This window comes from Lissotriton helveticus, chromosome 2_1 (genome assembly GCF_964261635.1).
Source record: "Lissotriton helveticus chromosome 2_1, aLisHel1.1, whole genome shotgun sequence".
NCBI classification, from domain to species: Eukaryota; Metazoa; Chordata; class Amphibia; order Caudata; family Salamandridae; genus Lissotriton; species Lissotriton helveticus.
This window is the reverse complement of record NC_136059.1, coordinates 1,120,521,795-1,120,546,290: the sequence shown is the minus strand read 5'-3', so window position 1 is coordinate 1,120,546,290 and position 24,496 is coordinate 1,120,521,795. Positions and strand designations below refer to the sequence as shown.

Below are 24,496 nucleotides of genomic sequence, written 5' to 3'. Positions count from 1 at the left end.
TATGGCGACTGAACGTGTCACATAAAGGAGTAGAGGATGTCCCAAGAAATTTCACAAGATCTGGGACCCTTGGAGACGATACTTTGGGTTGGACATTGGAGACGACACACAGCAGTCAGTAACACATACAACACAAGGAACTCGCATGGTTGGGTGAAGAGGAGGACTGACGTAGGCAATATTACCAGTTGCCATGTAGGGTCGCCTTCAAAAATCAAATACACTCACATGGTGGTCAAATGGAGATAAGGGTGGTGTCTAGACTCTTACATGTACTAGAAGAGGGAATGGAAAGTGGTGCTGCTATCAAAGAGATTGTTTCTTACCATAGACGTTCACTTATTGTAGATGTATCATGCAATGAAGTGTAGTGTGCTATTTGTTTGGTTGAGGAAAAAAAAAATTAACTGAGATAAATTTTACTTGCTCCTATTTGCTAAATAGACGAACAGGCACAAAGACTCCCTGACAAACATTTACAATGGAAATATGATGTACCAGAGTATTTGGTGGTACATATATACCACACTGAACATGATTTGATTGAATACATTTTGGGAAAGGCAATAGCCTTGATACGACAAATCTCTTTAGTTCTGGTGTCAGGTACTGTTGACCCCAATGGGCAGGGAGGCGATCTTGAAGATGTAAATCCTGCCCACATCGCTGTACTTTTAGCAGCTATATTGAGTCCAGAACGGGACCATGTGCTAGTAAAGCTGGGAGGGAATAATGTGTTGGAATGTCTTTCGGGAACACAGTCAGTTAAGAGGTTAGATTGTGTGTTCATAACCATCATCTGGATAACAGTGCAAAAACTCAGTGGTATCTAGAACTGCTGTAGCCACAAACATTTATATCCATAATAAATAAGTAGCTAGTCAGTCGGTTCACATTATTTGGTTCCCAAGCAGGGTTGGGGGGGATACATACATTTGTCTGACTATTCACCCTACCCCCTTACCCTTCTAGCTCCATTTATCTAATGTTCTATGCTCTTTAAATGTTTTACTAGTAACTTATGTAACCTGTTAACTCATGTAATTTTGTAACTTTGTGGAACCTCCTGTAAAGTGCTCTGATAGCTTCGGGTCTAGCCAGCGCTATATAAAACTTGTCAAATAAATATATAAATTTGAAAGAAATATGTGCACAGCAGTCTTAAAGTCACTACATACTTTCCTGAAATACCAATATGGTCTCTGCCCAAATATATGGCTCTGAAAACCTCATACCACGTCCATGCATGAACTGAGCTGGGGCTGGAGGTGTGGGATGACTTGGATGGACACAAAGTCTGGAACCAGGCCAGTTCCTTTTGATCTCTGCTCTGACTAGATTGACATCCCACAGTCCGAACCTGCATATGGGTCATCAGACACCACAAAGTTGCTGCATACACTGTCGACACATGGGCACAAAAGAAAAGCAATTCTACAAAGCATTGCAGGTTCAAACAGGGGCACTTGAAGAATGGTGGGAGATCAATGTGAGACAGGAGCTCCTAAGCGCCATGTGGGGGGGACTTGCCCGATGTCAGTAAAACAGGTTATGAAAAAAAACAGATTAGACATTACTCAATTTAAGTATATACACCACACTTACCTAACATCAAAAATTAATCAGTCAGATGTACATCAGTTCCTTGACTAAATGTCCCAGATGCATAGAAACTATTGCCGACCTTTATTACATGGTCCAGATATATCTCAATATTGGCTTGACAGATTACACTCTATGACAGAAAACAAATAAAGAACTAGCATTCGACCTGACACATTGCCTAATGAATTTACGGCATTCCACAACATAAATAAATATTTTTTTATGCCTGGCTATGGTACTTGCCAACCTCCACAAAGTCATGTCATGGATCTCCTCCAATTCTTCTTTGCTGATTTATTGGGGGTGAGTGTCAGAAAAGTTTCAGCACTCCGTCCATCATCTCCTTGTGTTTGCAATGTTCGCCCTAAGTTGGCAGGTATGCCCAGACGTGGGTCCCTTGCTCACTTTGCCAATGGATTCAAGCTAGCCTGGCTGATGAAGGGTGTAACCCAGAAACTGGCCCAAGGATGCTTGTTTGAGGTTCAGGGAAGACCAGGCTTTGCAGCTCGGGCTGGACTGTTGCCATGAGGCACAGGGTCAAGACTGATTTGCATATAGCTGGGTCATATAGCTGGGTCTGACCTGAGGTGGCGAAGTGAGCTAAAGAATGATGTTGATGGATTCAACCCAGATCTGTGACTGGGGCTGAGTGTCTGAAAAGTTTCAGCGCTCCGTCCATCAACTCCTTGTGTTTGCTTTGTTTGCTCTAAGTTGGCAGGGTATGCCCAGACATGGGTCCCTTGCTCACTTTGCCACTGGATTCAAGCTAGCCTGGCTGATGAAGGTTGTTACCCTGAAACCAGTCCTAGGATGCTTGTTTCTGGTTCAGGGAAGACCTGGCTTGGCAGTTCGGGCTGGACTGTTCCCATGAGGCACAAGGTCAAGACTGATTTGCATATAGCTGGGTCTGAACTGAGGTGGCGAAGTGAGCTAAAGAATGATTTATTTATTTGAGTTTTATATAGCGCTTGCTAGATGAGGAGGTATCCGAGCGCTTTACATGAGGATCAGAGTTACAGGCTAACATGTTACATTTATTTAAGAAGCAACCAAAACATAGGAAACAAAGAAAAAGGGCAGAGTTACAGAAAATTCGTAATGGGAGGGGGAGAGAAGGGAGAAACAGGGAGACGGGGAGAAACTGTGCCCAAAGTCCGGTTGGGTAGGTGATGGCCGAGGGGAAGAACCAGGGCCGATCTCCTCAATAGCTGAACCAAGCTGCTCCACCGGGCGTCGGACATAATTCTCGGACTCCGCTGTCAGGATAGTGATCAGGTGTACTCAGAGAATGTCAGAGTAAAGCAGGGAGGGTTTTGGGGGGTTGAAAAACCATGTCCCGAATGAGATCTAGAAGCCATCAAGATGTAAGGCCTTATCAGTCACTATGAAAGGGCCGTCCACATGATCTTTTTGAATTGTAAGAGGTCATCACAGGTGAAGGCACGTCGCGTAGTCATTCTGCGGCAGATATGTGACTTCGGTGTTTCACTTCATTAACCTAGGGCATGCCCTTCAAAGGACTTGGGGGCCATGCCGTGCTATATCAACTTGGGTTGCCTCCATTCGTAGCCCAAGTCTTCTTGTGGACAGCCGCAATCTTAGAGTCAGGCAGCTTGGGAGCGGTGCCCTGGGTCAGCTCACTGTGCTTCTAAAATTAGTCAGCTCTTTTGGGGGCTCTTTAGGGCTCCTAGAAACTCTCATGGGTGGCAGGGACGCTTCCCGACCCCCCACTCACCGTACGGCACCAGGCAAGTTCACAACAGCTCCCAGGGCGCAATTTTCTTGTTCTTGTAGGTAGGGCTTCGCGGTCAATAATTCTGTGGTGCAAAGTCAGAAAAGGGCAAGATTAAACTTTGGGTGGTCCGCCCATATTCTGATTGTGAAAACGTTGCTTTCCATGGGATAATAGAGAGGAGGAAAGTCGCTCAGGAGGATTTGAGCGAGGGTTCAACACAGAGCCTTAATTCCGAGCGGGCATTGCAGGGTCAGGCACCTCGTGTTGGTCGTGGTCCACCCCCAGCCCAGCATTCAAATAGTAGCTCCAAAGACAACATGGCCCCCGCCAGACTGTCACCGCTCCATCAGCGGCCCAGAGAGCGGTAACTGAGACACCTCTTGTCCACGCCTCTCCTCCGATGGAGCGGAGAACAAACAGTCCGCCACCTTCACTCAGCGCGGCACCGTGAACTCTCTATTCTGGTGGACTCAACCCAGATCTGTGACTGGGGTGAGTGTCTGAAAATATTCAGCGCTCCGTCCATCATCTCCTTTTGTTTGCTCCATATAGTGCTCCCTGGGTATTTTAAAGTGCCTACAGTGATCGAGTGAGCCTCCATTTAGAATACAGAGGTTTCGCTTCAGTTGTCCAGGCATGGGGTCCCTTGTTATTTAACTGTGCCTCCAAGACTTGGGCCTCAGTTGCTCTATGTATATTTCCTTACATTATATTCACTGGTTACAGGGGTTCACATCAATGGGTGTTCCTAGTTTATGATACAAATTGCTCCTAAAAATGGTTAAATATCTGCATGTATCTTCATGCTTAGGTGCTGCAACATCTCAGCACCGAGTTTGTATTACTTCTTTGCGTTTCACCCAACACATGTGATATAGGCCACACATACCCATCATCATTTTCAACCATGCACTCTGAAAGGGAGCCCTGGAATCTGATGTAAATGGGGGCACTTCACAACCTCATCAGGATCTAAGCTGCAATACATAAAGCACGAAGCCTGTTCCCAGACTGAAAAATCTCAATGGTATAAGTTGCAAGGGTGTGAGTAATATATTTCGAAAAAACAACCACTCAGAGTAAAATAAACTTTAGAACACAGACAGACAACCTTTCACATGCCACATCTATGCATGTTCCAAGCTTGTTTTGATACTTTTTTTTTTTTAAAAAGCGGAGTTTGGTGTTGAACCTGCACAAGTGGTTTACTTTCTGAACAGCGTGAGTCATGTACGGTATAGGCCTAGAATTACAAATATTTTATGCAGCCAGCAACCAAAGTTGCTGTACTGCTCTGCACCAAAGGGAGAGAGACAAAAAATACCCAGAGATATGGCATATTTTTGCCTGCTACACAGTTGGTGCACTTTTGTTTGCCATGTGCCAATGCACACACCATTGCGTCAGAGAGCAAGGGTTTGTGTGTTCTATAAAGCATAGGTTTTGTACTAAAAGGGGACCCTTACAGTAATAAACTATCCTTTAAGACTTTTTCCACTTTGTGTGCTGTACAATGCAGCGCACACAAAGTTTGAAAAATATTGTTATGCCTGTCTCCAGGAGGTGTACGATTGTGGCACAAATCCCTGTGTGTTTGCATGAGAAAGCCTATGTACCCACCTTGGAATGCCCCCTTGACGCAAGGTAGCTCATAGTGCAACTTTGTAAACGAAACTTGGGCAACGTCCTTGGACTCGATTGTTTCCGCCCAGAATTCCACAAATCCTTTATGAACCTGTTGGGGGAACCCCTAGTGAGAATGCCGACGGAAACGGAAACAGTGGAGAGAGGGAGCTTTCCTCTCAACCTCAGAGAGGCGGAGATTGTGGTGATCCTAAAGCAGAAGTGCCTGCAGGACTACTTTTCTCCTTATCGCCCTAGCCAAAATCATTACGAAGGCCCTGGTAGAGAGTCTGGTGTGAATGGTGCCCTCCCTGGTCCATCCAACTCAGGCCGGGTTTATGTTGCATAGGGCAACAGTACACAATAAACGCCACCTCCACAATGTTCTTGCATTGGCAGATACGTTACAAAGACCAGAGGAGATGCTCCTGGCAGACAAAGAAAAAGTCTTTCGACTCTGTGGGCTGGAAATATTAGTTTCTCCTGCTCAACCCTCAATTTCAGTACAAAATTCATATAATATGTCAGACTCTTACATACAGACCTCTCAGTCTGTGTCCAAGGGGAAAGGGAGGTGTCAGAGCCCTTCTGGATTCATAGGGGAACCAGACAGGGATATCTCTTTCCCCATTACTTTTTGCTTTAGCTACAGGGCCTCCTGCGGAATATGTCCCTATTGACACTCAGATTAGGGGATTCATATGGGCGAGGGGTAACATCTCCAACTGGATCGCCCTCTATGCAGATGATGTCATTCTATTCTTAACATTCACAGAGGACTTTGGCCCAAGAGCACTCCGGATCTTGCAGGTCTTCCGGGAGAAATCTGGCCTTCACACAAATGCACCTGAGTTGGTCTTATTTCCAGGTAGTTCTTACCCACAAGATCTAGGGGGGTGTTGAGCCTACAGAAAGAAACACAGGGCTTCAGATATTTGGAGATCTTTATCACACAGGCACCTAAGCTCACCTGGGCGAGGAATATTGCACAATTAATGGAGGGGCTCATGTCTAATCTACGTACATGGATGGCACGCCATATACCGCTCCTCGCTAGATTGTCCATCTTCAAGATGGTGTTGCTGCAGTGGTTTCTGTTTCACCTTCAGAATTACCCTTATGACATCCCACCCTCTTTCTTCCACTAAATTAATTCTCTCCTCCTTAGCTTCTTATGGAAAGAAGGCCTCCCGCATATAGTTCTGGCCAAGTGCTCTAAATCTACATTTGAAGGCTGGGCGGCTGCCGCAGACAGTCTTATTACAGGGCCTCTCACCTAATGACAGTGAATCAATTGTGGTACAATTCCTCAGGGGATCCGACATATGCTTCCAAGAAATGGGCTCTCGAAAGGAGTGTCAATCCGCAACTTGCTATACAGGGGGGAAGGTACACCCCACTTTCCCAACGACAACCAAAGTGGGGCTTAATCTGTTGAAAACTACCCCGAGACGGCTGTGTTGGCACGGCAGGCTGACGGAGCAGATGCCTTTGTTGAAGGGCAGTCCTTGGTCAGGTAGCTAACTTGCAAGGGTTTACAAAATGGAACACCATTGGTATCTCAACACGGGGAGATATAATGGAGGGGACAACACTTATGTTCTACCAGACATTGCATGAGAAATGTGGGCCTTATTACAGTCAATTCAACCAATACCTGCAGCTCAGACATGCCCTGTACACCTACAGTTCCAAGGTGGAGACTGTCCCAGAGTTTAACTCGCTTGAGGAGAAGTTGCTCCACGGGGGATTGAAGGAACAAAGCGCATAGATCAATTGCAAAATAATCAACAATACTGGGAACTCACTCGGCTCACTCCAAGCTGCCTGGTAAAGTGACCTGGGCTCGATCACTGACAAGGAGTGGGCGGAGGCCAGGGTGGCCGCAAGACACACGGCGATTATCTCCGACTGCACTTTATACAGCTCAAGCTACTCCATACAGCACATCTTATCACAGACTGTGGAAGATGGGGGTGATTGCATTCCCGGTATGTCTCTGGTGTGAGGCACCTAGTGATGACCTCCTACATGCAACTTAGAGTTGCGTTGGCCGTGCTTAATGTGCTATTGGACACAAGTGCTCTCTTGTCTGGGGGCAGTCCTGGGGGTACGATACCACAAGACCCCAAATTTGCTTTATTACATGTAAACCCTGATTAAGATGCGACCAGACACAAACTAACACTGCTGTGACTGGGGCTAACAATGGCCCTTACAGGAATCACACGTAAGGGGAGAGTGGCGAGGCCCCCGATGATGGAAGAGTAGAAGAGTGGGCTTGACCATTGCATGAAAATAGAAAGACCGGTACCCTTAGAAGTATACAAAGATATGGGGAGACTGGGAGTAATACAGAGGGATTGACTTGTTCCCGGGGCCCACTAGGGAGGATCTCTTGGAGTCTGAAATTCGCAAGTACACAGGGCAAGGAGTGAGGGGGCGAGAGGGGGGTGGGGTAGAGTGGCCTATGTCGGGAAATCATCATACATATTTGCCTAATGAGGGAAGGAGGGAGATGGGAAGAGGGGAGGATTGTCGAATATGCACCTTGTATTCTTGGTTGTATTCAATGTTCATATTTTATTTCTCTTGCTACTCTGAGATATACCTTACAAAATGCAATAAATTGTCTCTTTAATAAAAGGAGGAAAAAGTGATGCTCCCAACATTGAAAATGCACGCCCTTTTATAGGACTTAGACAAAGAAATTCATACATTCGCTATAAAAGAATACGGTTTCCAGGATGTGCACCAATGGGGAACGAGCGAGAAGAAACATTTTACTTACAGAATACATTTGAAGAGACTCTCATGGTACTATAACATTAGATTCAGTTGTTCTCAGGGTCTATTCAGGTAACATGAATTTATACAAATTATGTAACTGCCTGGGACAGCCAGGTTGTGCTTGGTTAGGTACATTATGTTCTGTGTGAATGGGAAAACATTAGCCTTTTAGTGTTAAAGCTCACAACTCTTTATTACAGCAAGGAACTAACAATGGTGTTCACGTAGTGTACTACAATGTCACATTCAAAATGGAAGAAGGCACAAAACTGGTGTGTATTAGCATAGGCTTGATTTCTAATACAATAAACACTACAATTTTTAAAAAACAGACTCAGTACACTTTAACATGCACATGATTGAGGAAAGTTGGTCAGGGGTTACGAACGATAGCAGGTTAAGTTGATGGGCCTGGCTTTTGTCAAGTTGCTTTGGAGAAATGCCCTGTTAGCTTACAAGCTGGAAAACATTTGTTGAGAGATTGATCGAAGAAGAGAGGAAACAGTGGTGTAAGTAAAAGCCTTTAGTGTGGTCAGTACTGTGCAGAGTGGTGTGCACTTTACGCAAGAATAGTCACAGCCAATGGGAAGCTGTCTTGTTTTATTTTTGTTGTTAATGAGCTGGATGTATTTCTGTGCTTTTTGGGTGTCTGAATTGCTGTAGGGTGGAGGATTGGATTGGACTGATATTCAAATACATGAGGATAGTGTAGAGAGCCATCTCTTTTTACTTAGGCAGGAACTTGCTTCCACCGTAAGTTATTTTGTCTGTTCTTTGACTGTTTGTGTTTTGAGTCTCTACCGCCCACACAATCTCCTTGAGAAGCCTTTAATTGATCACCCACTCTGCCATTACAGTCAAGTGTGGAAGGGGTGAAGTTGGCCTATTCTGCAAATACATAATTGGCAAATTACCCAAGTCATCACTGTTGAGGCCAAGTAGCCTCTGTCATCTTAGATAGCCAACAACTAACCAAAGGGCTCTGTGGAAAAGAGTACAGTTGGAGGCTTACCAAGTGCTGCTTTTCTGCACTGCACATTGGTGTCATAGGTATCAGCAGCAGGAGAGGAGCACATCAAATAAGCTTTTTCAGTATCAAAATGGGTCGGGATAGCTTTTCAGTTGTTGGCAATGTTGCTAAGGCCCTAGCACATTTAGGGCTTCCGGCAGCTACATAGAATATGCAAAGACTGAGAATAGGGGCAGTGATGGAGGAAAATATGTGGGATTGTCCTAAGAACAGGATGTGGAGGAGGCCATCAGATTGCTCTAGAAGATATGTGCATCAGGAGGGGGAAGAAGCATGATGTGGAGTCTATTTAATTGTTTTTGTTGCTGTTTAACGTTGGGCCTGTTCCAGGCCCGGACTGAGAGGATAGGGCAATCTGGATTGTGGGACATTCCTTTATGAAGTGGGCGGAGAAGCAAATCAGCGGTTGACGTTACTGGATTCGGTTTTACTTCAAAGAACCACATATAAGAGTGATATGGCACAGAAAAGGTGACATGTTGAGGCAGGAGTTGTTGCTGTTGTTGAACAGGTTTCTAGGCAGGGACAGCTGCCTGGATAGGCTAGTAATTTATGTACGGGAGAACGATTTAGTGACAGAGAAATGCTGGAGTAGAGAAAGGCTTTGAAGGTGGACATGATAGAGATAAAGAGGTCAAGGGCAGGGACTTTTATTTTACGGGCAGAATTGGTCCATAGGAGAGAGTTGCAAGGGACAGATAGACCAGTGGCCATTGACAAAGAAAGGCAAAACGTGAACAGGAAGCTGCAGACGTTTTGCAGAGAAGAAGGTGTGGACAGAATAGTGCATCCTGAATTGGTTAGAGGTGGCATAATTCTACCTGGTTGATGAAATTCATTTATCTACTACAGGGACAGACTTATATTTGATGCATCTGTGTGAGGCATCGTTGGAGGTGCTAGGTGTTCAGTTGAGGACGCCAATATAGCCCTTTGGAGGCAGCAGGGTGTGGTGGAAGAAAACTCCTCAGTAAGGGTTTTTCTGGGTGGCAGTTTGCCGAGATGATTTCAGGCTTTGAATCGGTTTTATTGTTGTTGGGGTGGTGGGTGAAGTAGTTTGAAGCAGGGCCCTTTTTGCCATTAGGTAAGACTAGGCATCAGCCTAGGGCGGCAATGGCAAAAGGGGGAAAAAATTCTGAGTACGAAATGTATTAAACAAACATGAGTTTGGGAATCCCCTTGAATGGCCTTCGACCTTGAAGGCGCATTGGGTAGCGCCCTCTACAATTCGACGTGGCACCACGGACGGGGCCGTGCGCGCCGCAATAAATATGCGAGTCTCGCCGATGACATAACGCTCACCTCGCTGAATCGCTGCCTTCCACCAGATCATCACACGGGGAGAGTCTCTAGGAGTCTAGGACGAAGCATCGACGGGTCAAGAGCCGCTGCAAGAGACAGCGCCAGAAGTCCCGGGATCGAGTTGTATGTCAAAAACTTTGAGTGTTGCAATGTATCAAATAGTGTGTTTTATAATCAGCAAAAATGAGAATCAACATTTCATAAAACTGAAAAACACATTCATCTAATTTATCAATGACATTTTTATGAAAAAAAAAAGATCAGAGCAGCAGGGCAGTACAAATTTCCGTGCTCCGGGTAAAAATCAGTTGCTCCACTGCTCCGCACTCCTGTTCCGAGCTCCGCTCCAACGCTCCGACATTAAGTAGCGTAGCCCACAAATCTGTTGGATAGCAGTGTATATTTCCCGCATTTATATTCGCACTACTTCAGAAAATGGAGTAGGAATACGGATGAAATAAATCTGTCTTTTCTCAAACAAATTAGCTGTTTTCCTAAAATTTGACGTATATGCAAAAATACCATCTTACTATTTAATATAATATTTGAAATGAGTTTAAATCATTAAATTGATCTTAAAATAAATTTACAAAAATCGTTTCCATTAATGTCACTGGCTTCTTACATTTTTCTGTAATAATGTTGTTACAATTTTGTAATGCAATATACAGAATTACTATATACAATATTCAGAATTATTATTGCCCTATATTTTTCAGGTAGAATTTAGAAAGGATCAAAAATAGCAGACAGGAAACAACTCTAAGGTGCTCAGTACAGAAAAAGAAAAGCAGGTAGAGAAATAGAACTATCCAAATTGAACGGGTCTATTGAAAAATGTCTCTTGGAATTGCTTGGGCATCAACTTCAACCTCAGAAAAAGATGATGATATATGCCTACCAGACAAGGACATAGAAGTTAGCAGCCGAGAGCAAGAAGAACACGTTGTAGTGGATACTGCAAAGGATAACCTTGAAAATGAAGATGGTGAACAAAGTAAACTCCTGAAAATAAATGAAGAAAGCGTAAAAATAGAATATTCAGATCCTGCTTCATGGAAAGACTTACCAACAAGTGGAGACAAATTAAGAACTCTTTGGGTTAAAAATGGGCCAAAACAAGCGAGCAAAAACTTTCCTTTAGATGAGAAAAAAGGAAGCTTTCAGCTGTACGCTATGAAAGAAAACTTCCATATGGAGAAGTTTACCATGATTACCTCCAGTATTCTGTATCAACCGATAAAGTTTTCTGTTTTTGCTGCAACTTATTTGGGGGAAATTCAAGTTCAAGTACAAGTTTCACTCAGAATGGATGCAACGATTGGCATAACATATCAGCGATTCTGTCTTTACACGAAAAGAGTGTTGAACATATTACCAATATCCATAATTGGAAGGGCCTGTATACAAGTCTAAAACAAGACTCAACTATAGATAGTGTTAATACAAAAAAGATTAAAGAAGAAGAAAAGTACTGGCATCAGATCTTAGAGCGTGTAATATCTCTTGTAAGAGCTCTAGGTACACAAAATTTGGCCTTCGGTGGCAGCAGTGATAAACTTCATGCTTATGACAATGACAATTTTCTTAAATTTGTGGAATTGCTCGCCATGTTTGATCCTATTATGAATGAACATCTCAGGAGAAAACAAAATAAGGGTAGAAGAAATGCTCACTATTTAGGCAACATTATTCAAAATGAACTGATCCAAGTGCTATAAAACGGTATCAAGGGAAAAATCATTTCATTGGTTAAAAAGGCAAAGTATTTTTTAATCATTCTTTATTGCACCCCAGATATCAGCCGCACGGAAGAAATGACCATGATCATAAGATTTATGGACATTGTGCAATCTTCAGGAACAGAGTCATTTCAGTCTTCTGATGAAGAATTCCAAGAAAGCAGCCTCGTGCAAATCAAAGAAGGCTTTTTGGGATTTGTACCATTAACCGAAACCACAGGTGAATCAATGAGTCATGTTCTGAGAAATCAGCTCAAAAGCTTATCATTGTCAATTTAAGTCCTACGAGGTCAGGGTTATGATAACGGGAGCAATATGAAGGGCAAGAAAATAGCGCTGTAGAAGAAAATTCTGGATATTAACCCATGTGCCTTCTATGTCCCCTGCAGTTCCCACACCCTGAACCTCGTGGTAAATGACACTGCTTCGTGTTGCACTGAAGCAACAGCTTTTTTTGATGTTATACAACAATTGTATGTATTCTTTACTGCGTCGCCACATCGATGCGATATAATGAAACATCATATACCATCTTTGACTATAAGTCCTCTGAGTGATACTCGGTGGTCAAGCAGGATCAATGCCTTGACTCCCATCAGGTACCAGTTACTGCATGTGTATGATGCTTTGTTTGAAATTATTGAAGATTCAACTCTCAAAGGCTCTTCTGGTACCATAACTAAGGTTGAAGCTGAAGGTCTTCTAAATAGCATATCTTCATTTAAGTTTGTTGTGGCAGTTGTAACATGGCACAGTATATTATTTCAAATCAATTTGACCAGTAAACTGCTGCAAGAGAAGCACTTTACTGTTGAGAAAACAGTAAATTAGCTTGAAAATACAGAAGAGTATTTAAAAAGCAAGAGGAGTGACATGGAATTTGAGAGGTTTGGTTGATGCTCGAGAGCTAGCTGAAGAAATCAATATTGAGCCAATTTTTCAGCCAGAGATAAGAAGGAGGAAAAGGAAATTGTTTGCTTACGAATCAGAAGATGAACCCATCGCTGACCCCAAAGAGAAGTTCAGAGTTAATTACTAATTTGCAATATTGGACATGACAATTAGTTCTGTAAAAGAACGATTCACACAGTTGCATGAAATTGCAAGATTATTTGGTTTTCTATACAATTTAAGTGACCTCAAGACGAAAACTATCAAAGAACTCATGGATTTGTGTATCAAATTCAAAAAAGCTCTAACCCAGCATAGACCTGGAGGAACCCCATCTTTTCTAAAGGACATTGACGCGGAAGCTCTCTGCTTTGAACTTTCAGGAATAAGTCATTGAATACACACAAATGCAAACCCCGAATATGTGCTGAACTATCTGTGCCAAAACAAGTTAGAAAATGGTTTTCCAAATTTGTTCGTATCCTTTTGTCTTTACCAATATCAGTGACAAGTGCGGAGAGGAGTTTCTCAAACCTCAAATTAATAAAAACCTATCTGCGCAGTTCCATGAGCCAAGAGAGACTCATGGGACTAGCCACAATTTCAGTAGAAAAAGACAAGGCTTACCAGCTTGACATTAGAGATCGTCTTAAAGACTTTGCTAAAATAAAGGCAAGGAAGGTACCATTGTATTAAGAGAAAGAACCCAAAAAACCATTGAAGTTAGAATGGGGAAATGTAAAATCGAAATAAAATATCACGAACAGTGCTTATTTAGTTATTTAATGTTTGATGTTTTTTATTGTTTATTGTTGAATACATGTTCTTTTATATCTAATGAATTAATTCTTCTAGCCTGGATGACAGGGGGAGAGAGAGATGGTAGTAAAAGTGAGGGGGCGGCATTTTTCAATTCTCGCCTAGGGCGGAAAAACACCTAGAAACAGCCCTGGTTTGAAGGATGGGTGGTAATAAGTTTACATTTGCAGAAAACAGGAATTTAAAGGTTTACAGTTTTAGGAAGTAAAGTTAGTTCAGGATGTAGAGTATAGTTACAGAGACAGGCAGTCGAGATAGGAGAATTGTGTGGACAATTAGGGGTTGATTGTAGGCCAAGCAGTAGGTGAATATTGCTGTACTGTGAAGACGGTAATTTTGTAAGGTGATTTACCTAGGATTAAATAAACGTCTGTGATGTGCACTTGCTTCATTAAAGCACCCTTTTCCACACTACAAGATGTCATTTGTCTGTGTTCTGCCAAAAGCACAGTTGTTGCATACCCCTAAGGGTAGTGTACATGCCAACCCAGTCTGCAAGGGTTCTTCCATAAGCTTAAATTTGGGAGCATTCATCACCTACACTTCATAACCAGGGAGCGATAGCCAACTTGCTTCTCAAAACAAATAACTTTTTCCTATAGTGGGAACTAGTCCCTGATGCACTGTTGTATCTGAAATTCTATTTGAATGACGTTATCAGTGTAGCTCAGCCCAATATGGTTATAAGAAAGATGATCACTCACATATTTATCATCCACTCACTTGCCTATCATGATTAGTAGTTTGCTAGTCTTCATGACTATTGTTTCAAGAATAGAAATGTACCTCAGCTTGGGCTTTGCAGCATACCCAGTTACAATTTATGATTAAGGATAAGAAAATATCCATTTTCACCAGTTAAGAACGGTTAAAAAAGTGAACATCTTATCAGGAAGGGACACATTTGGCAGCTGGTGCCATAAGCAAAATCAGATACCATTAGCAGAACCACCCTGTTAAAACAAAAGAAAACTTTGCTGTTCTGGAATACATTTAACAGCACTGAGGTTTCTTAAGAAGCTCACAGAAGTATACTTAAATGATTATGAGTGCTGGTTTCAAAATGGGAAGGTTCAGGGAGTGGCACTATTATAATCTTTTTAAATTTGATTTTTATTGGCCTTTTCAATGTCATCCAAAACTAATTTTCCACTATGTTACAGTATATATCTGTACCTAGAAATATAATTGGTTGTGGGTACATATACCCTAAAAACAAACAGAAAAACTTGTCATGAATAATTTAAATTAAAGGCGTCAGTCCGTGAAAAGAAAAATCTAGCTCTCATAACCGATTTTGCATCAACAATACGGGTTCCACAATGCACCTGTGTTTCATGGTGAGATGATGGGGTGTAAAACCTATTGTGACGAGCTTTGGTGGATGGCCATTTATACATAAAAACACAAGGAAGGTGTATAGCGGTTTGAAACGTTGTCCAATGCCCACATTCACCACACTTCCCCTGCAATCGTAGTTGGCAGCGTTTAGGACATAAAGTAAAACATTTCTTCGTGGAGGTGCTGTGAGTGGGAGAATCAGTGCAGTATACCTTTTTGGGCATGTGAAAACTTTAAACAACCATAAATGGGCATTCAGAAATATGCAGTAAATAGCCTGGCAGATTCTGCACAGGGCACGTGAAACTACTAATACAAGTGAATGGGTAGGCCAAAACAAGTAACAGTTGTCAACGTGTAAAGACAGCCAACACCTGTGACTGGCATGTGAAGACTGGTATAGGACTGGTCATGGGGTAGGCTGGCAATGCCTGTGGCTGGGCATGTGGCAAGGAAATCTAAACTTTGGGGAAGGGCACGCATCATCACATAAACTCTCACTGCAGCAATTCATTGATTCTTTGGTGGGAAAGGAGCTCCTCCATTTATGTTTACCTGCATGGCCAGGTATTCCTTCTGGGAGGTGATCAAACAACAGATTTATGTTTATGCTAAGTTAGCCTCATTTTAGGAAGCCTTTCTATTCATATTCATGCCAGGTTTTTCATAGCATCACTTGCGTATACAACCTGGGATGACAGGAACCAGAACCTCCTTGGTGCTATAATTCTCACACTTAGTGAGGTCTGCTTCTTCAGTATTCTCACTTTACAAATTTTGATACAACTAATCTATTTATTCCAAAAGTAATTTTTTTTAAAGACTTGAATGCTGGCACATTTCCACAACCTAGGTATTGCTCAGATCTTTCAAGATGGAGGAAAATGTACATGATTTGCGATGATTGATTTATCTTGTAAGAGGGGCATGTGTTCCCTTGAATATGCACTGAAAAGGAGGGGCATTTATTTTTTTGCTGGCATGTCTGACATTCGGTAGACCTCTTAACCAAACACAACAGTTTAATCTTGATAATATCAAATCATCTTCATTTATTAACAAAATCCCTAGTCTATGGTGATAAAAGCCTGAATGTTGCACAACATGTTTTGGGCTCAGCCCTTATTCAAGTGTTCATAATAAAAGCACTTTGCACATTGGGGAATTATCCACAAGATAGCCTGACCCCTTTTACATAAATACAATTGTATCTTGGCTACCAGACAGATAGGTGCAGCAAATCTACAATCATAGATGTGCACATTAAGCAATTTTTTTCAAGAGTCAGTTATTTCGTGATTCAGAAACGTTGGTAAACTTGGACAAAAGAAACAAATTAGGGAAAAAGTGTTCAATGTTTATCAGCACTTGATAGCAATAGAATACAGTTACACAGTTTATTTATTTTGAAAAAGCTCCACAATCAAGTGTTACAACAGCAGATACGCACCTTACATCAGCCACACAACAATGGAACATTCATAAGCAAGGTGGAAAATGAACTTGTTCATTCTTGTCATACAAAAAATATTATTCCAATAAGTCAATCCAAAGCATTTCTTTCTGCAAAAGGCAGGTTTTCTAATCCTCACTACCATGATGGTTTGACATTATTTAATAACCAGAGGGTGAAGCGGGTTATATCAACCGGGAATGTCATTCGTCCATGTTTGTACTTCTTTAGGGATACAAGTTGGGGCTATTTGTGTTCAAATGTATTACCAAAATATGATTCCCAAAGGTAAATCGATCAAAGAGAATTTATATTTGCTTGTAATTAAGTCACATTTGATCTTCATTATTTTAGTGGACATCTCATGGTTCCAAAACAAATACTCAAAATATGTATTGGCTGGTAATATCATTTTTATGGAAAAATGGATAATAATTTTGAATTGAACTAGGAATACAGAGGATGCATGTTAGTACCAGTAATAAATGGGAAATACAGGGAAATCCATTCTATAAAAATTGAATCCAGACAAGACAAATAAGATTCTTCCAGTAATTGAGAGCCAAATGCCTTGTAAAAGCTTTGACTCAGAAGGACAAAAAATGAGGTGGATCATAATCAGTACAATGTAAATTCTATGTACAACCAAAATAGTTTCTGAAATGTCAATAATAAAAGTTATTAAAAGAGAGCTCAATTAGGCACATAGATCAATTCCATAGTAGCATCCATTATCAACCAGAGTTATATAACCACATTGGAATTACATCTCAATCAATCGAATAGTATTGGAAAACAATGTCAAACAAACTGAGTTCAATTACGTCTCTCCAAAGTCTTACTGGTCATTCATTAAACTTAAAACTACTGTTTAATCAATTTACGTGTTAGCAAATCAGAGATGTATCATCAATGTGAATTGTGATTATGAATCAAGCAAAACTTATACAAGGGCTTTTGGAGCTCCATGCAAGTTAGCATCTTGCAGCTGGGGCACTCCCAATCCCCTAATAAAAGGGCAACTTTGCGGGCCAGTTGTTGAAAAGTGATGCAAGCTGTAGGTATTAGACTGGTATCCAATATCATTCAGTGTTGTGAGATATATGATGTAATATTAGCGAAGTGAACTAATTATTACACCTGTCAACATATTTATAGAAAAGAGAAGGAGAGCAACACAACTCTTTATTACAGTTCAATCATGGCTAACATGTAAATAGAAAAAGTGTGAGTCTGCCTGATTGTAACGGGAGGTAGTAATTTTATTTACTTCATTGCCTGAACACTTAGTGAATTTAATAGCACAATTAAGGAGACCAGAGAACCTCAGAAAGTCTATGAAAGCCTGATGACTACTTGTTATCAATCTTTAACCCCTTCTATGCGTTGGACGGCCGGTGGCTGTCCGACGTCACGGTGGGCGTGTGCGGAGGACGGCCGGGGGCCATCCGAACCACGCCCATGCCATAAATCACCCGCACCGCGGCGAAATTTTCACCGCGGTCAAGGGGTTAACCTACTGAAATAATGACGTTTCACAAATACCTTTATTTACTAATTACTGATGATTAAAGAATTGTTAAAACAGTCCAGGATCATAAACATTTAGAGGTATTAAAAGTGCAAGAATAAAACAGTATAGTAATTGTACTGAAAAACACAGAGTAATATGGCTATTAGTTTTAGGTTAGCTTTCGGGAAGTGAGCCAAAACTGAACTGGGAACTGTGGCTTTCAGTGGAAGTTGGTACATGGAGAGACACGACTGGGCCTAGGAATTCACTGCCCTCACATAAGAAGCAAGCATAATTATTCTTTATTGATGGCTAGCAGCTAGTGAATAGGAGGGTAGAACTGCTGGTTTTCAGGTAGGATCAGGCCTGTAACTATATGCAGATTCTAATTCACAGCTGAGGATAGATTTGTGGGTTTCTTTCTGCATGGTTCTCTGGTTAGAGATTTTGGAGGGTTTCTTACATAGGATTTCAAAGATCGACAAATTCTGCAGTGTGAAACAAATACAAAATTCTCAAAAAGCATTCAGACTCAAATATTATGACACTGTGGATAAAATGAAAAGGTTCGTTTTTAAGGAGTTTGGGGTTAGTAAAAGAATTTTAATGTATTACGTAAGTCAACAGACCTTTGGAAGAGGGCATTTGGGATTTCTGAGGCAGACATACCACAGAAAAAGTATTAAGGTTATTAAGCATTCAAGAAGAGTTGCAGAAATGGAAGAATGGCCATAGCATCACTTGACAAATTAATGAGTTTTACATTTTGTTAAACTTTAACAGTAAATTATGGTTTTGCAGGCCAAGGAAGACCAAAAACAAAGGGTCCGATAAGTCCAGTGTCCTTTCCTGTCCGGTTTCACTTTGCTCTAGATGCTGACAGACAAGAAAGATGGCAATATATTGGCATAGCAGGGTTTGATCACAACAGCTATGCCAACATCTTGCCTCCTCTCCAGTTCCTTCCTGTGGGCACCACTCTCATAGTACAACCCAGATTTACACCTCCTTGACAGTACACTTTCACGAGGATTGGTAACCTAGAAGAAAGGCAAGAAAAATCTATTACTTTGACAAAAAGTAAAGTCTTTAGTTAAAAAATAAGTAATTGAATGGTTGAAATATTCATAGAGAGAGGGTTATTTTTAGGATGCTTTTTTTAATACTATGATCAGCAGCTAAGTTAGCATACATTTCTGATTCTATCGTACAAAAATGCACTGCTTATGTGCTTTGTTTGTGAACAATATGTAAGAGGAAAAATGGAACTGCAATCAAACTTAGTGCAGTCTTCATTGTGTATTGACACATCATGATTTGGACATTTAATAATTGACCCCATAGATGAGAGTGGGGGAAAAGTGTGGCACTTGGGACATCATTTTACTGGTTTGACAACTTAATGTTACCTTTACTGGTTTACACAACTTTGCACACAGCAAGGACACAAGAAACTCGATCTTCACACTGTAACCAGCAAGTTTAATATGGCAAACCATCTACACGCAAACATTTTCAGACTTGCATCCAGAAAACATAGAAGGCCATCCAGTACTGGCTCTAAACATATTAAAAAAAAAGTATAAGGCTAATAGGCCGATATGGGTACTGTTTAATTTTATCCAACTGTAGCATCTCAGCATACCTAATGAGGTGTTTGTTTACATGCTGCTCCTAATCTTGTTATCACAAAATGATATACTTATAACAATAAAACAATAGTGTTACTGTCATTTTATATGGCTTTATGTATGCATCACAGAATGACATTGGGATAGGGATTATTTTTATGACCACATGGATCCTTTGTAAGTGCAGGAAAATACCAAGTGAATTACCCTATCCTATTATAGAGGTAGCTGGCTACAGCAGGCAGGTGGCCCCGCATCCATAGGACTGTGTCTGAGAGACCATGGCAGGTATGTGTGGCCTTCCATGTGTAATGAGCTGAGGGCCAGCAGATTTGCCAGAGTGTAAGTCTCTCCTCGATCTCACATGCTTGGGCATCGCTACTTTCTTGCTTTAAGTTATTATGAGAAATGAGTAGCATATTGTTCTTATTGGAGGTGCGTTCTGAAATCAACACAAACCAGAAATAAGAAAATGATTCCCACAATAGGGAGATTCATGTCTCACACTGATTACATTGAAGATTTTGTGCGGATGTGTACATGGTCAACTGAAAACCACAGGCTGGTGCTCCAATTCAGCTTGCCTGCTGCACGGAATGGAATCTCTGCAGGTAATTTACAATGATCTATCACACAAGATCGTGGGACCAGACAGGTCCCGGAAGGGTAGAGAGGTTCTCAACCATGAGGTTTCGGAGGGACACGTCCTCCCTAATTCATATACTCACAACTAAATAAGCGTCCCTTCGGAAAAACACCTTTTGTTCCTCCAGGGATAGAGGAGGTGGGGTTCCTAAGTGTACGATGGTAAGACTCTCAAGTGGGGATTGCTGAGAGAGTCTGATATGTGACCAACCCGTTGTAATTGGTGGGAAGGGAGAGAGACCCTTTTCTTTATATAGCCCTCACTCACTCAAGTAGCGGCATGCTTCATCATCGGGCTCACCCCAACTCCTAAAGGTTGGGGTGGGCTCAAGCATTTACCAGGGAGCACTTAGAGATATGGTGTATGGTGTATGGGGGCATACTGGTAAAGATAAAAATTCCTCACCTACTCCTAAAGTATTCTTTATTGATGGAGTGGGAGGGAAGATTAAAAACACTAAGGGGCAGATTATGATGGCGGTTTTCCCGCATCCTCTGGGCCGGCGGAAGCCACCGCCGGCCTGGTGGATGCGGGAAAACTGCTGCAGACTGAAAAAGACCCCCCGCCAGATTAGGATGGCTGGGGGATTGTTTTTCAGTCCGCAGCTTTTCCGCCACGGTCGCCTTCCGACCACAGCGGAAAAGCTATAACATGGCTGGCGGTGTCTATCAGACACCGCCAGCCATATTATGATGGAGTAGAATGTATGCTTTTCCACGGCGGCTTTTCTGCCGTGGAAAAGCATACGGACTTTCAACTCGGGGGCCCATTGCGGGCCCCCTGGGTGTAGGGGGGGTGGGGGGTGCACATGGGGGGTACCTATGGTACCCCCCTGCATTTGCGTGAACAAAGCAGCAGGCACCGCGCGGTGCCTGCCGCTTTGTGCACACAAATGCTGAGCATACATTTTTAACATTGCGGCGGGTGCAGCTTGAAGCTGCACCCGCCGCAATGTTAAAAATACAGGATGTGACCGCCAGGGTGGCGGTCACATCCTAATTTGCACGGAGGGACCGCCGCTGCCCCTGCGGACGGTCCCTCCTACTCTATGGTGGCGGACGGACTCAGGTCTGTTCGCCATCATAATCGGCCCCTATATTCGGGTATCAGGATGTGATGGTCCTATGACCCTAGAATAGGCACCAACATTTTTCAGCCCTCCCTAATGGACTAAATAAGTCCTGGGCTTTCGTCAAGGTGGGATGTAAAGAGGTTACTACCCCCAAAGACGTGAGTGTGTGTACACAATTAGCATAGGGCACATCTAGATGTAAATGTAGGAACAAGCCTAATACTTGCCACCGGTTTCAGATGAGGAATTACCCCATGTAATCAGGGATTTTGATTCTCAAGAGGGTACAGGAGGGAAGCCTTGTAGTCACACATTCATCAAAGGTCCTGCCCTGCTGTAACCTACTAGCTGCTCTGCTCCCTGGCTTGTCTCGGGTCTCTCTCCCTTCCCCACCATAGCAACAGTTTGGTCACATATCAGACTCTCAGCAATCCCACCTTGAGAGACTTACTATCATACACTTAGGAACCCCCCTGCCTCCTCTGTCCCTGGAGGAACGAGCAGTGTTTTCCGAAGGGACACTTCTTTAGTTGTGAATTTACAGTGGTCAACCCCCGAAATAGCAATTAACTAGGAGGCAAATATTGGAATAAAAATGCCCAGTGTTCTGTGTGCAGCACAAAGGTAATTATTTTATTTTCAGTGGTAACTTGTCTTTTAACTGGGTCTAGCGGTGGACAGCCATTAACATGCAGCATGTGCTTGCAAAAGAAGCAGTCTGGTTTTCTTGCTAAGGTACTTTGCAGACAATGTATTCAGAGATTTGGAATTCCTTATGGAATATACCTCAGTTGTGATGTCAAATCCAAGCATACATTGCATTGTGAAGAATAAAGACCAGCCACACAAATCTTGAACTGTGCTGAGGTAAGCCACGTTGCTTTTATTTCACTATATTTTTGTTGAATTTTTGAAAGCTGTATTGCCTTGAGATAATGTAACCATTAGCCTGCCCCTCTATGCACCACAAAGGCACATGTGCTTTGTGCTGAACTCCTTAGCTACTGAGCCCTTTTTTGATGTTTGAGGTACTTCGCACTTAGGCCTTCATAATTCCCCCCACCACAGAAAGGTATCCAAGCCAAATTTGCATCCTTTTTCCCATACATCTTGGGGAGCCTCCTGGGGAGGGAGGACAAGAAAATAGCTAAAATATAGTCTTTTTTCTAGTGAAAAAGTGCTACACAGATAGAGTATGTTGTTTTCCCTAAATGTGGCATCAACAAAAGGTTTGCTGTGCTAAGATGATCATCTTTCCGGCTTTCAGAAACAAGCAGAGTTGTAAGAGAAATTAAAAATTGATTACAATTTATGCACTTTTTTTTTTAACTTTAATCCATTTGTCCTATTTTGCTTGCTTTTAACCGATATTCAGTTTGTGTTGGAAACAGATGTGAAACCCAGAAAGCTATACACTTCTGAAAACTAGACAACATTCTGAACTCAGCAAGGGATCATATCTGTAAATTGCTCATCGTTTTTGCAAAAGATACAAATGCTTGAAATATATCAAAATAACAGCATTTAGGAAAAAATAGCAATTGGTGACAACGTTTTCATCTGTAAATTTTGATCCGGATAGACGCTTTACAAAAGTAGCATACTATTACATCTGTCAGACCCTTCTTTTTGCAGAGATATATTGTGCTTGTTGATGATACAAAAAAAAGGTTAAATGAAAAAGGGATGTGAAGGAAACAGATGTATTTTTTAAATGTGCACAAGATACTCAGTTTAGGAATACTGGGTATTGTACACTTCTGAATTTGGGGTTAACATTTTATCATGTGATTCACCAGGCAATTTACAAAATTTCATCTATCATGCACAATTGCTTGCATTTTAAAGACAATAATAGAGAGAAATTAAATTTATAATTACAACTATATATTTACTATTGTTTGTTCCCACACTTTTCCTTATGAAAATGCTACAACACTCAGCCTTTTATCCACGACACAAAAGGCCCCAAAATGCAACATGTAAACATCAACATTTCCTGATGAAAAATTTACTGTTTTGGCAACGGGTTAGCTGCAGTATTTGGGCCCGGGGTTGGCAGTCATCTAGGGAAACATACTAAACTGAGATTTTTTTTCAACTAGGCACCCAGGGAGTCAAGGGTGGTGTGCCTTCCATGGATCCCACAACGGTTTCTTACCCACAATGTCCGGCAATCCTCAAACTTTTCCTAAAATCTTGCATTTTCCTCAAATTTTATGAGCCTACAAATTTCTACCACCCTGCGTTCCTACATTTCTCCCAATAAAAACCCTCCCCCACTTGTGTGGGAAGCATCAGAGAACATATATTTCTCTTGTAAGTCCCAAGCATCAGAAGTCAAACTTAACAACCATACCAGCCACACCAAGAACAATCAGTTCTTGCAGAATTAAACTCACACTTTCCGATTTGTGGGTGTGACCACTCCTTCAAGCGGAAAACACCTTGAAGCGATCCAGATGGTGCCGTACACATCTCTTCCATTTGATGACCCAGGGAGAACTGGAAAGAAAAATAATAGTTTAGGTTATAAGGTGAACTGCAGAGAGGGAGAATACCTCAACACTGCTGGACTCAACAGCACATTATGCACTATAAAGTGGCAGACATGCCAAACCATCAATATACTATGAATTTAATAATTATCAGAGTCACAAATAGTCTTGTTTTGTATGGCTCTTTTTGAAGTCTATTACTGTGAATAACCAGAGTTGAAGTCCAATTATTCATTACAATGACATAATAGCAGGGAAAGAAATCTTGTTTCTCACTGTCATTGCGTCACCAGGGGAAGCACTCTTTTCTTGTGCTGCCCACCGGTCTATAAAGATACGAGCAAGGCAGCAGAACGACAGTTTGTCTCACTCACTTTTTCCCACTTGTCCCAGGTCTCCATAGACCCAAAGGAGGTGGGAGAGTGTTGGCATTGTGCTGCCTTGACCATTAGCCACATTCCCTGTCAACATTGCGGTCTTCTGACCCGTTGTGAACGAGAAAAACATGCCACACTGACAAGTTGCTCTCGCAGGGAAACTGTCAGCAAGGCGCTAGCTCTCTGCTCTCAATGAGAGCAGAGATCACAGCTTTGGGCAGGGAGGGGGGGAGTCAATGTACAGAGGGTGGTTGGGAAAGGTGGCAGGACACCAGGTTTTTTGTTTGGGTAGGGGTGAGTGTATATGCAGAGGGTGGAGTTCTCTATGGCACCCTCATTACTCCACTGCCATTGTGTACTGTAACTAGGGAAAGTCGGGGCAGATGATTTGGGGTGCCCAAAAAACAAAACTGTAGAGGGGTCAAACT

The 24,496-nt window shown here is 42.1% G+C and overlaps 1 long non-coding RNA gene across 1 annotated transcript in view; it reads right to left on the bottom strand.

Moving 5' to 3' along the window:
• Positions 1-16,261: 16,261 nt before the first annotated feature.
• The window catches only part of LOC144819625 (uncharacterized), a 50,707-nt gene continuing 42,472 nt past the window's right edge, over positions 16,262-24,496 (bottom strand). Inside the window, exons 2-3 of the long non-coding RNA XR_013607484.1 lie at positions 23,596-23,698; positions 16,262-18,884 (exon numbers count right to left, since the gene is read on the bottom strand). This is a non-coding gene — a long non-coding RNA (uncharacterized LOC144819625). The remainder of the gene's footprint in view (positions 18,885-23,595; positions 23,699-24,496) is intronic.